At 36.3% G+C, this 14277-nt stretch overlaps 1 protein-coding gene across 1 annotated transcript in view; it reads left to right on the top strand.

Moving 5' to 3' along the window:
- LOC135196152 (uncharacterized) overlaps positions 1-13522 on the top strand; it is a 119051-nt gene extending 105529 nt beyond the window's left edge. The window contains exon 3 of the transcript XR_010310336.1: positions 9656-13522. The gene's annotated coding sequence lies outside the window, so the exon portion shown is untranslated. The remainder of the gene's footprint in view (positions 1-9655) is intronic.
- Positions 13523-14277: the final 755 nt, after the last annotated feature.

Raw genomic sequence — 14277 nt, 5'->3', positions numbered from 1 at the left:
CAAGTGCAATCATCCATGATCTACATCATTCAACACCACCCTCGTCCCATTTTACTTGAGACATCCTGATCCACTACCCATTTCACGTTCCTTTTCAATGCTAGAAGTCAGAGCACTCTTTCATTATACACGATTTCAAGCACCAGCCCCTTGACCTATTTTTAATAGCAGCCATGCCCACTGGTTAAAGTCAAGAGCCATGATACATTAATTTAACCCATGCCATGACTTATTTCAAATGTCACCAGCCATAGACCATTTTATTCAACATCAAACACAAAAACACGATCATCCACTCACTACCAGCCAGGTTCCATTTCCAATACTAGCAGCCATGGCCCATGTATTAAACATCTGTCACGACTTATTTTTTCAACAAAAGAAATGACCCATTCAATCAACACCAGCCAAAACCCACTTACTCAACACCAACCGTATCCTATTTCACACATGCAGCCACGAACCACTTTATTCAACTCAGTCACGACACATTTTACTCAACGCCTAGCATGTCCTACTATCAGCACATTAGCTGTGCTCCCTTTGGGCAAAAGCATCAACATCGAATTTTACATAAAAACGAGTGACGTTTCATTTCCAGCATAAGCAGCCATCTTTCATTTTGATAAAAGCAACATTCATTCCCAAAACTGAGCTTTGTATCATTTAAAGCTGCCTCTAAATTGCTCTCAGGTTAATAAAAGCAACATCCATTTCCAAAACTGAGTTTTGTATCACTTATAAGCTGCATCTAAGTTACATTCAGGTAAATGCAGCCAAGTCTTTAAATAAAAAATGAGGTGGTCTCCCAGCTTTAACAAATATATGTAAGTCGTTTCACGCAACTAAAAACGTGTCCCATTTGAGGCAAGATTAGCCACGTCAAGACGAGTACTGGAACAAACTCTGCCTTCTGCATAAGGAAATGAATTCCGGGTCTGGCTGAATTTTATGCCGTTCTCCCCACGGCTCTGATGGTCGGGGTTGAGGTTGGGGTGGGGTTAGGGAGGAGGGTGGGACGGGAAATGTTGGAGGACCGGAAGAAAATCCTAGAGAATTTATCGGCAGCATCCCCATTCCACCCCACCCCAAAATGAAAAATTTCTGATCAACGGCTTCTTGAAAGCCCTTATCAAAGGGGTCACGCGCGCCATCTCTTTTCACTGCGAGGAACGATATCTGAAGCAACTCCCGGGGAAAAAATGGATAAGGAAGGTTTCCAATCTTTATGTTAGGATGATTTTCTTTGCTTAGATTTATACATTTCTCACTCGTATTTATACTAATGCCCACATTAATAAAGGACAGACAGACATTTACCGTTATGACAAATAAATCCTGCTTCAATTTTTTTATGCATTTTTTTCTTTGCGAGATTATCTCCTTTCACCTTCTCCTCTTAAATATATTATATAATATGATCATATATAATAATAATGAATATATAATAATAATAATAATAATAATAATAATAATAAAAACTCGAGCATGTGTGTGTGGCCTAAAGCTCTTTAGATTTCTCAGGTCAACTCTCCGAACAAGGATAGGCCAACAATTAAAAATAGGATGAAAAATTGGCAATCAGCCTGCCACTTCCGGCACCAAATTATCCGTCTCATCACACAAGCCATCAGGATATTTCTTCCGCCTTACGTTTTTCCTGAGAACATCATTAAGTCGAAGCGTCTCCGCCCCAAAATCTAGCCCACAGTCCTCCTCCTGCCCCTTCTTTCTCCCTTCATTATCCTACTCCCCAAAACCAGAAGGCCAACGACTCTATCTTATTCCCTAACTTCATCCGGGTCTTCTCAAGGGACTAACTTTCTTTTACTGGCTGGAATTTTCAGTGGCAGTTCATTTCTTTTCATTTCCATCTTGCCCCAATTCACCGGAAGAATGAGAGAGAGAGAGAGAGAGAGAGAGAGAGAGAGAGAGAGAGAGAGAGAGAGAGAGCGTTTTCTTCCCCTCTTCCTAATAGGCCGACCTTTAACTCTGATCTTTTACAGCTCCCCCAAGAATAAACAAGAATAGGCCTATTACAGAACATTTGAACAAAGAGACGCAATAACATTATTCGCCTGTGGAATTGGGATCATTGCAAACATAAACCAGGTTTTCACTGAATTTTAAGTGTTTCATTTTCCATTCAGGCCAATTGGACTGGGCCTGTGCAGTGCATGACCAGGAATAATCCTAGGGTATGAACAAAGAAATACATTCATACACACAAGCCAACTCTTTTATGGTACTGAAGAGAGATTTTGAACGTGACGGAAAAATAAATAAGTTTGAAGTTTGAACCGTTTGCGTAGTGATGTTACATAAACTGATATGGCGAACAATTTGGGTACATAAATTGAGTCGTAAAAATGTTAACGTTGATGGAACGATGGACTACAATGTTGTCAGACTGCTTGGTCATTTGCTAAGAATGAGTGATAACAAATGGATGAAAAAAAAGCATATGACTTAGATTGACACTGAAGGAATCCTGAGAGGGTTATGCACAGTTTGATGAAAACTGTTCGAAACGGGTTCATTCATGATTCCGCTGTTAAAAACATGAATGTGATTTTGACCGATGCCTGTCCTGGAGTCGATCCTTAAAGTTGGTATGTATGTATGTATATGTTTGTGTATATGAATGTGTGTGTGTGTGTGTGTGTGTGTGTGTGTAGTGTATGTGTATATATATATATATATATATATATATATATATATATGGTATATATGTATATATGTATATATATATATATATATATATATATATATACCTTAAAGTTGGTGTGCATGTATATGTGTATATATACATATATATATATATATATATATATATATATTATAATATATATATATATTATATTAATGACGAGAAGAGAGAGAGAGGCTAGAGAGATGAGAGAGAGAGAGAGAGTTACATTAAAATACAAGCATCTTCTTTATCATATTCTACGATCTTCAAGTATTCTCCACAATCTCCTGATCGAAAGTCAAAAACTTTGAGGAGGAAAGTTCACATGTTACGAGTGCCAAGTTTTCATGTTAATTTAACCAACTGGAGTACTACTGTTCTCTCTCCCCTAGAGCAATAGTGTACTTATTAGAAAAAATGATGCACCAAACAAAGCCAACATCATGCAATAAAAAAAAAACCCACTCCACCAAGATTTACAATTATTCATAAAAAAACAATCCAGCAACAGATCCACTTCTAAGGACGTTGAAGGCAAATACAAGTATACAAAAATGAAAGATGTTTAAATGAAGTACGGGGATTGAAGAGTGGGGTAGGAACGGTTGAAAATGCTAACAAAAAAAAATTTAGCATTGGAAAATGACGAATCCAAGAGGTTTAACGTAGTTTGTTCATATAACGGTCCATAAGCTGGTGAAAAGGGTGTATTATTTGGTGGAAAGGGTGTACTATTTGAACTTTTGGGAAGAAAGACAGAAAATGTAGTGACTGCGCTTGCAAGATCAAGTTGAGTGGCATAATGTGTGTAGATGGGAAACTTCTTTGGGAGAATATGAACTGCTAGGTATACGATGTGGGAGTGTTTTATTGCAAAGGGGATTTTTCCTGATTCAACAATTAAAAGACGAACGCAGCAGTTACTACCATGCTCCTTTTTTCAGTGAAGTTACTCCTTACTAAGAAAAAGTAGTTATATATATATATATATATATATATATATATATGATATTATATAAATATATATATATATATATATATATATATATACACACACACACACATAACATACATACACACATATATATATTTATATATATATATATATATATATATATATATATATAATATATATAGATATATGTAAATATGTAAATATATATACTACTATATATACATACAACATACATACATATATATATATATATATATATATATATATATATACACACAGACACACATTATTGTGTTTGTACTCTACTCCTTGTACAGTTCATTTCTAAACTGTACAAGGAATAAAGGATTAGATGTTTTACCTGGTTAGGAACCAATTTGTTTCGTAACAACGGGACCTACAGCTTATTGTGGGATCCGGACCACATTATATCGAGAAATGAATTTTTATCACCAGGAATAAATTTTTATCATTCCGGTTTGGCCGGGCAGAGAATCGAACTTCGGACCACCAGATTGGTCGACGAGCACGAAAACAAATCGTTCACTAAGAGGAACTATCTCTAGTACACTGGTGCCATAAACTTTCAATAAATACTTTTCCTATCCCAGGCTACCAAGTTAACGGTGCTGTTAACAAATGAATCGATTTATTCATGTACATTAAAAGCTACAAACAAAACGCGTCAATAAATGGCTGGTCCCTGATAGTTGGAAATCATCAGGGGAATTCATCGCCAAACAAATATTTCTTTGTTTGACGACTGTCCCACATCGTTCAACGCTTGGAGCGTGACGCAGCAAAGCTGGCAACAATTTCGCTACCAAACGAAGCATTTGCAGCCTACGACAGGTTGCGACACTGGTGTCACCTAAGTACCTTTTATGACTACATATCCTACAAATAGGCAAATTTTCACGTTACAAACTGCAGCGCTACTAAAATAGGCAGATTTTCACGTTACAAACTGCAGCTCTATTATTTAAGGAAAGTTTGTATATAAAACCTGATAATCCTTCGAAGTTTGCATTCTGGATTCTTATAAGATAAAGCATGCTCATCAACCTGGGAGACAGAAGCTCAATAATGGCTTTAACGTCGTCTGATTACGCATACAAGATTCAAGGATTAACATTTCCTGCTGTATCGCTAGTAAAGAGCAAGAAAGTAAAACCTACATTTCTAAAGTATTTTTATACATATATGCCAAAAACATTAAATGCTGAAATGGCTGCCCATATTGTAAGGAAATTTGGTACCACAAGTAAACTCCTCATCATCCCGCGCCCTTTCTATTTCGACTCTAACCGGGATCAGACGAGAATTCAGTTGGCGCCAAATGGCCTTTCATTTCAACGATTACTGCCAGTTCTCAAGATCATGCGGTTTAGTTAAGAGCCAAATGTCTACGTTTTCCCTTATCAAATCGATAAAAGAAATAAGCGAATAACTAAGATGTGCAACTCCAAAACAACACTGCCATCAAATGTTATAATTAAATACAGTTTTGAAATCATAACATTTCTGAGCGCATACAACACTCAAACCGATATTACATACATTAATATATATGTGTATGTATATATATGTACACTGTATGTATGTGTGTGTGTGTTGTGTGTGTATATATATATATATATATATATATATATATATATATATATATATATATATATATATATATACACACAAGCTTCTTCCAAACACAACAGCGACAGCTGCACGTGACCCGCCATCACCTTCTTTTCCCTGCACGTCAATTCAAAAAACGTGACTGAACCGAAATGCTTACTACCAACTGCCATCAAGACTGAGCTAGAAAACCCATATGATGAAATCTGGCACGTTTACTTTTCTTTTTCCTTTTTTTTTAGCCTTTATTGATAAATATTACTTTAGAATTAAGCCTTACACTCCAAGCAGTTCTTTGCATACCTTTGTTAACCCGTACAAATTCTTAATAAATGTAAGTCTCACACTACAAAAGTTGTTTAGCCAGTTCATCATTACCTGAGGATTTAGCTTCGTACTACAATATGTTGTTTCGATCCTTTATTACCATATATTATATCATTTTAAAGGTACATTTTAAAGGTAAGCCTCATGGCACCTGTGGTTGCTTAATATCTTCACTGGCCCTTTTATCACTTAGAAGTAAGAATCACACGACCAAAGTATCAACTCACAGTATCATAGCATTTTTTTTTTTTTGCTTCTGACGGAAACTTTATTTCTCCTTCATCCTGTACCATAGTCACTCATATTACCTAATAATTGTGGGTTTGAGTCAGTTTGATTAACAGCAGCAGCAACGATAAAAGTAATATTAACAACGCATTACAGGCTAACAGTATGTAACAGCTGATTATCTACAATAATCAGAACAAGCAAACAAATAACTGATTTAAAGACATTAAGACCTGAGAATACTAGTGGTACCTTTTTCTAGATGGAAGTCACATACACTTCCTGTTTGACTTGCGTGATGAGCAACGCCTGAGCCCACGAGTCTCTCTCTCTCTCTCTCTCTCTCTCTCTCTCTCTCTCTCTCTCTCTCTCTCTCTCTCTCGTTGAGAAAGTCAGGTGTTGCAAAGATTCCTAGAATCACTACTCTGGAAGACCATTATTTTAAAAGTTTCCGATCTCCGACAATTACCTTTAATCACCTCCTCAACTGCTTTAAAAGAAAGACTATTCTTAAAGACTCTGCAACTTCTTTGGAACCACACCACGATTTTTTTTTTTTAAGAAAATAACATTTTACTTGAAAAGACCCTATTAATCACAAGGACTTTGGAACGTTTTGCTGTCCGCCACGTGACACAAAAAAGAAAATATTTTATATCAAAACACTTTCCCATTACTGCTAATGACTCGAAAAATTATTTTAGAAAATACAAAGGTGAAGATAACTAGCTGCCATGCATTTTAGTGTTGGACGCTAACTTAACACGTGAGACTTCATGATAATACAAATAAAATATACCATATTTCTAGTACTATTTATGTCTGGCCCTTCCATGATTCTAAGAATTGTTCCATCAACGAATGATGTACAATAAATATTCTCAAAAGAGGGATCTGTCAAATACATTATAATCTACTTTGAAACGGCCAAATTTCTAGAGTGAATCCAGATACTATTTTCTTTAATACTCTGAATTTGGATAGTAAAGATGAAAACTGGTCGTACGACACAGGGAATCCACAAAATGGATAGTAAAGATGAAAACTGGTCGTACGACACAGGGAATCCACAAAATGGGAAGCTGTGGTCAACATAAAGACCTCATTGGAAAAGGGTTCATTTAAAAGTAAAAACTGATAAGCAAAAGTATATTCGTGTTTTTACTGATACAAACATGTCTACATATTGCCCTAAAAAAAAAACCAAATGTCTAGGAAACGTGAAAAGGGATTCAGATACAAGCGAAGGGCATAATAAGTCCATTGTCGCAGCAGGCGGCAACGCTGATCATGAGGCCTGAAAGGTACTATGCTGGTTGTAAAGTGAAGTGTATTCGACTTTTGAAAATAAGGCTGTCAAGGTAAAGCAATGAGCCACTTTCGGTCACTGAGCGCTTAAGACGGTGAACCTCTGAGGAGCTAGAATCGTTGGACTGCAAAATAAAAAGATCCAGAAAATAAGAGAGATCAAGCAGACGGCTCTCTAAAAGTGAAACTGGGAGAAAACGACAAAGCTGAGCTAAGACTAATTGTTATAATAGTTACAGAGGTTGGGTATATATATATATATATATATATATATATATATATAATATACATATATAATTATTATATATAATGTTGTATATATATATATATATATATATATATATATATATATATATATATAATGTATATATACACATGTATGTATGAACGAATTCAGTTATATCTCCTTTATGCTCACAAGAAGTGTTCGTCGCTTCGCATTCGGGTACTTGATCTGGCTAAAGAAGAATCTTGATTCCGTGGAAGTTATGAAAGTTGGCAGAGAGAGAGAGAGAGAGAGAGAGAGAGAGAGAGAGAGAGAGAGAGAGAGAGAGAGAGAGAGAGAGAGAAAGTGTGTAGGTAGCGTCAAGGGGACGGTGCAAACATCTCCATTCATGCCTACTTTGCAACATGGGGGGCACTAATAGAACTATCCCTATATAGGATGTAAAGTAGGGTTGCCGAGCTCTTAACGAAGCAGCACCTTTGACTATAACTTGACAGTTAAACTGGACCAGACCCTATTTTATTAATTATTACAACTCCTTCCAACAAATTTAGTATCGTCAACAAACTTTGTTTTGAAGATTCTAACGTTACCTTGTGTCAAAAATTCTATTTTCCTTGTTGGTTGAATACTGTAGTGCGACATAAAATATATTCAACCAAGAGTGGTGTGTTCTGTATTAGGGGACTGGTCCATACAAACTCGGGGTTTAGTTTACGTTAATTTGTTACTACTAGATCCATTATTTCCAGTGTCTGCCATTTCTTGAGGATGATATGTTTTTGAGAATAAAGAATAACTAAGAATAAATACATTTGGTCTAATCAAAGTCGCAACTATAGCTCCTTTATAAATATCTTCATTTCTTTTATTGCCTATAAGAGTAAGGATATTCCAATATATTTCAACGCTTATACCGGCTTCCTAATATAATTTTGGTATGAAAACTTTCGTTGCTGAAGAAATAGTTTAAACAATCATTTAAGAGGGTTAAGTTTTTAAAGCCCTTCAGTAAGCAGTGAATATTACAAGTATTTGAGCAAGATTGTTTTTAATAAACTTAATTGCTGATTATATTGCAGACATTATCATGAGAACCAAAGCATTAATGGGTAAAGAACTGAGGTTTTCATAATGTGATAATGAGGCAAATCGTACGCCAGATGAAGATTCGGAACCGTCGGTGGTAGAAATTGCATAACTATAGCTATGCTCTGTTATACACTGCTTAAGATGTTCATGAGTAAAAGCATAATGATGAGGCCTGTTTAACTGAATATAACACAGGTGTTTCATTCTGCTGCTATAGAACGAAGGGTACGCCTTTTTTTACCTTGATGGATGTGCACTTAAAGTTTTTTTTTTTTTTTTTTTTTTTTTTTTAAATACTGCGTTAAGAGTTTTCCACGAAAACTTGCAAACGTGATAATGGCTTTTTGGCATATCCCATAGCAGCCGTACCATATTTCTAAAGTTCAGCTCAAATGAGAGAGTACTGAAATAAAACGCAAATTTACAAGTATTGGATTATTCAACTTATGCGTTTTGTTCACAGCAGTAGTGCAGCTAAAACGGAATAGCAAGTACAGAGTGGAGAAAAATTACGAAACAAAATACTAGGAGTAGCTTTTGTTTTCCCATTATATAGACTACTGCTTTTAACCTTAGAGAATCAGCTTATACATTAACCGATGCGTGCTGAGTTAAAGTACTGTGTGTTTTTTCGCTCTTCGCCATTACAATCATAATCGATACTCTGGTGCCCGCTGGATGCAACGGCGTTAATGAACCGACATCGCTTTCTAATTAGATCATAACTCGTAGTCAAGTATTCATTCTCAATATTGTTACTGTCATTACCATTACTTTGAATACATTATTTCTTCTAATTCTTCAGCAACTGTGTGGATATTACCGATTATAATATTTATCTACTATATTAATGCGTGTAATAGATTGTGAGTATTGTATTGCCTTTACTTTGTATATTCCATGTATATGGGCTGAGATGAAATAAAGGATATTATTATCACCATTATTATACATATCATTATCATCATCATATCTCTGCACAATGATTTCGTCCATATGTTTCTTCGTCTCCCGCATATTTTACTGTGATAAGCAACTGTATACATTCTGTCCAGTGTCAATTAGTTTTGCAGACGAATCTTTCTTACTTTACAATTTGCCATTCAAAGTTAGTAAGTATTAATTAAAATTTCTTTTACAAAAATATACATTATTTACAGTACACACTATTAACAATTATTTATATCTGTTCCAGGTGAGTACCAATGTGCCCTTCACTAGTTTACGGAAGGTAATGAGGCCATAGCAGCAGTAAAGGTCTGTTTATTTCTGTATCGTACGAGGAATATATATATTAAGGTAAGTTATGTGGCCTTTAATTTACGATGTTCTTTAGCAGTAGCGTAAAATATTTCAAAACTCTTTGTAAGTAAACTGGAATATCTACGTTACATTTCAGAAGCAAAAACACTTGGCTAATAACTTTCAAAGAAACCGAGAATAATAAAGAAAATGTATGCCAATACATATCAATTTTCACGTACCTACGCACGCATACATGTGTACATATTACAGGCGTACAAACAAGAAAACACGTAAACACGCTCGCTCAAATACACACACGCACACCCCTACCACCAAGATATGCTATCCGTAGCCTCTGGACGAAAACAGTGACCCTTAATGGGGTCCCTTGACACCAACATCATTAGCCCTCAAGAAAAGCCCACAATAACAGGTCATTAATCATGTAGGAAATGGAAACACACAAATGCACCAACGCATTAAGGATGTAAATCCTAAAACAGTAACTACAGAAAAGGAAAAGTGGGAATAAAAACGTTACGGTGGAACTAAAATTGACAAGTTGGAAATGGACAAATAGGGAAAGGTAAAAAAATATGCATTATCTTACACAGAAATGTTAAAATGTAGGAAAGAGAACAAAAACATGTTAAACCGAAGAAAGAAATTAATGGTGAAAGGAACTTTTAAATAGTTCCTTTCAAATATAAAGCCATTTCAACACAACACAGGCAAAAATTACGGGAATGTCAAATAATGTAACAGCATAATATGAACGTAAACAAAACGACCAATAAACGACGCAATTGGAAAATTGGTGTTAAAATGCACAACTATGGTATGAAAGATAATGCAAAAGTGACAAAACACAAACTAAGACTGGAAAGGTTAAAAAAAAAAAAGACTTTCAACATGATTGACCGTGGACTAAAATTCACAACCAACACAATATGGATACCAATCTTAGAGGTGACATTATCACAGCTAAAAATGCCATAATACAAAGCCGCTGCCTCAAAAATGCATGATCATTTAAAAACCTAAAGTCACAGAAACGTCCAAAATATCACAATTTATATATTTGCTGTTCATATGTAACTAAAGCAGATAAAACGCCGAGTTTACGAAGCCACATTTTTAAGCGCATACCGAACTAGGAAATGTTTGAATTAATACCCCTCTTTGGTGGCATCTTTTTTCAATGGCGTTCGAAAATACAAAAATGCCATGACATGGAATCAGTTAACTTTAGCTAAAATTTACTCCGACTTTCTCCTGAAACGTTTACCTAGATGTTAAAATTTCAGGGATTTCATCTTTTGGTTGGTTATATGCAAAGTGAACAGGAAATATCAGAGCCCCTAACAGACAGTCCTTACTCAATGGATATTATCGGTTCGAAATTAACCAAGAACGCACAATGAGAGAGAGAGAGAGAGAGAGAGAGAGAACTGGATGGTGCCAGTGAAAGAGTTCTTAAACGACGCACTTAAACTGCCACCAGAATGGCTTCGGGAACTCTTGTGTCCTCGGCCTCACTGCTTCTCTCTCGAGTTCTAAGCATAATTTCCTTTGCTTCAGCGCGGTAACTTGAGAAATGACCTACCCAAGACCAAACTCCGTGGAAGCACTTACTGCTTATGGGCGAGAAGTATGCAGGCCCTAAATTTAATGGCAAACGTACTTAACAGTTAGATCCACTATAATACTGCCAATGAAAGATATAACTTGAAATAAATATTCACAGCAGCGTATACATGACCGAGTCTTCATACATTCTGGCGAAATGTAGTCACTCTCATTTATTAGCTGAAAGACATCACTTCAGAATCAAAACTCCCGAGAACATTTATTAATCTGAGCAAAAACCTTGCTGGCAATCAATTGCTTATTTTGCTTGGTCTTACTACGAAAATTAACAAACTCAGCTATCTAAATATCACTGCACCAAGGAATTTAATGTATCAAGGGACACTATAAGAAAGGAAACTAAACTTCTCCATTTCCGAACATGTTCCGACTACAATGGTGTCTCATTAAAAAACAAACCCTCACTTCATTGTAAAACTACAGAAACAGACTAAAACTACAAAAACACACAGAGTTACAAAGCACAAAGCATCAAAGAAAACAAGCTAATGATCTTGGATAAGCATCCTCCAGCCCGAGACAGGAGCCGGCTACGGTAACTTGGGAATTTGCAAACTTTGAAATTCTAAACTTACCACGCATGAAATTTTCAACGCATCTCATTAACATACAACATTAGCAACGCAGGAACCATATAGGGGGTCATTTTAGTGTACCAAATTCAGAACAAATTCTAACATACTTCCATTCATAGCTACTTCCGGAAAATGATTCCATTTTGAAAAAAAGCGCAAACACACACACAACCAACCAACCAACAACAACAACAACAACAATAACCAATACTTCTTTGAAATCTTGTAAAAATATTTATCGATAGTAAAATACAATTTGGACATTACACCTATAGTACTACATCAGGTTTACAATGAAAGCCAGCATTACCTAAAGGCATAATTCTAACAGATTTAATGTGCAGTAACAAAAATGTAACTCAGAGAGAGAGAGAGAGAGAGAGAGAGAGAGAGAGAGAGAGAGAGAGAGAGAGAGAGAGAGAGAGAGAGAGAGAGAGAGAGAGAGAGACCCTACCGCAGGAGGGGTTAGCAGGAGGCGCAGTAATTCAATATATCTTCCATTACAAGAAGATAAACAGAATGAACCAGATTGAGGTAAACCTAACCTCTAGTACTTATTGCCTTCACCGAAGGGTACACTATCCTCTTTATTTTTACAAATAAGAGAAATTTTTTTACTACATTTTAACCTAATTACCGAGTGTAAAGATGGACGAAAGGGCTAAAAGCTTCAGTTGTCTTCTAACTGCTCTAACTTCCAGAGTGGGTATAAAAACCAAAGACTCTCTCTCTCTCTCTCTCTCTCTCTCTCTCTCTCTCTCTCTCTCTCTCCATTTTACGGACCCAAAACGCTGAAAACTTTTAGGTAAATTGTACGCCTCCACTTCGAGGTAATCTACAACAGGGAACAGAACGGAATCCACACCTAAAATCGAACACCCAGTAAAACGCTGTTCGACTGCGGTGATAGTTACAATGGATTATCTACGAACAAAATCTGTAGTCCTAATTATATAATGAGCGTAGGACTGCATACATGTCAAATAACATGGAATCATCACATATATTTTTTGTCTGTAATACTGTTTGTTACAAGTGACATACTTATTATACTTCTACTAAAATATTTTGATAGGCGCAAATAATGTCAATCGCATTCATAAAGTATCAAAACAATGATACAAGTGTCTATATTAAGTATGTATACAAGTGTCTATATTAAGTATGTATATCAGAACAATATATGTACAAACTCTACGACAGTGGTTGCAGTAAACAGTCCCTACTTCCTCGAACATCCAAACTGTACCAAAACGACCATACGAAAAGTCGAAATCGCTTTTCTTCCTTGACACATTAAGTCTGCATAAATATACATAGCTGCTTCATCATGGAGAAAGGGACACCACAGCTGCAGTGGTAGGGGTGTACTGTTGGATGTATGTGTATGTGCGAGCAGACAAACGGAAATACTCTCGGATTCCCCTGCAGCTGTGGTGTTCCTCTTTCCTTGATGAAGCAGCTATAATGCATATATAAATATAAATATAAATGTAAATATAAATGTAAATATAAATATAAATATATATATGTATATATATACATACTATAAATTTCAGTAGATACACGTGAATTCATTAAATAAGCGAAAACCAGAGGAAAACGAGACAAAAATCCAAGCGCTTTCGCCTTTACTAAGACATTGTCAAGGACTATGTCTTCATAAAGACTAAAGCGCTTGGATTTCTGCCTATATATATATATATATATATATATATATATATATATATATATATATATATATTACATGGTCTCTCCATGATGAAGAATCAATGTGTGTGTGTGTGTGTGTGTGTGTATAGACATCCAGCAGTATTCTCCCATTCCTCTGCATGATGAAGCAGCTTCACATCCCATCTTTTACTTTTTTTAAGGGTTAATTTACATTCGGCACCCATAACCTAACTGGCAATAGTTCCATCGTTTCCAGTACCTCTTCCAGCCTTTAAGGGAGGGAGACCAAAGCTGCAGAGAAGCAGGGGAGTACTGCTGGAAGTCTTCAGCCCCTCAAACCTGAAATCCGCTCCGGTGGTTGGGAACATAGTTTCCCCAGCGGGACCCAAGGATGCTGAGACAGGCGTAGTTTGCAAGTTTGAACTGGGAGGAGGCTGGAGCGCCTCACAATAAGACCTACGTTGAATACTGATGGTCCCCCTTGTGATGAATGGCACTGCTGCCTATGGGGATCCAGGGAGTCTGGGACCAGTGTGGTTTCAGATTAAAATTCTGAGGCAGCCTGGTAGCCTCCTGATATGAAATGAACTGGAAGCAGAGTGGCAAAAACTTTTGGGGGGCCTCTTTGGAGCCAGGGCATTCCAAGCAGAAGCTTCTTTGAATATGAAATCTG

This window comes from Macrobrachium nipponense, chromosome 17 (genome assembly GCF_015104395.2).
Source record: "Macrobrachium nipponense isolate FS-2020 chromosome 17, ASM1510439v2, whole genome shotgun sequence".
NCBI classification, from domain to species: Eukaryota; Metazoa; Arthropoda; class Malacostraca; order Decapoda; family Palaemonidae; genus Macrobrachium; species Macrobrachium nipponense.
This window is presented reverse-complemented; position numbering and strand designations above follow the sequence as displayed.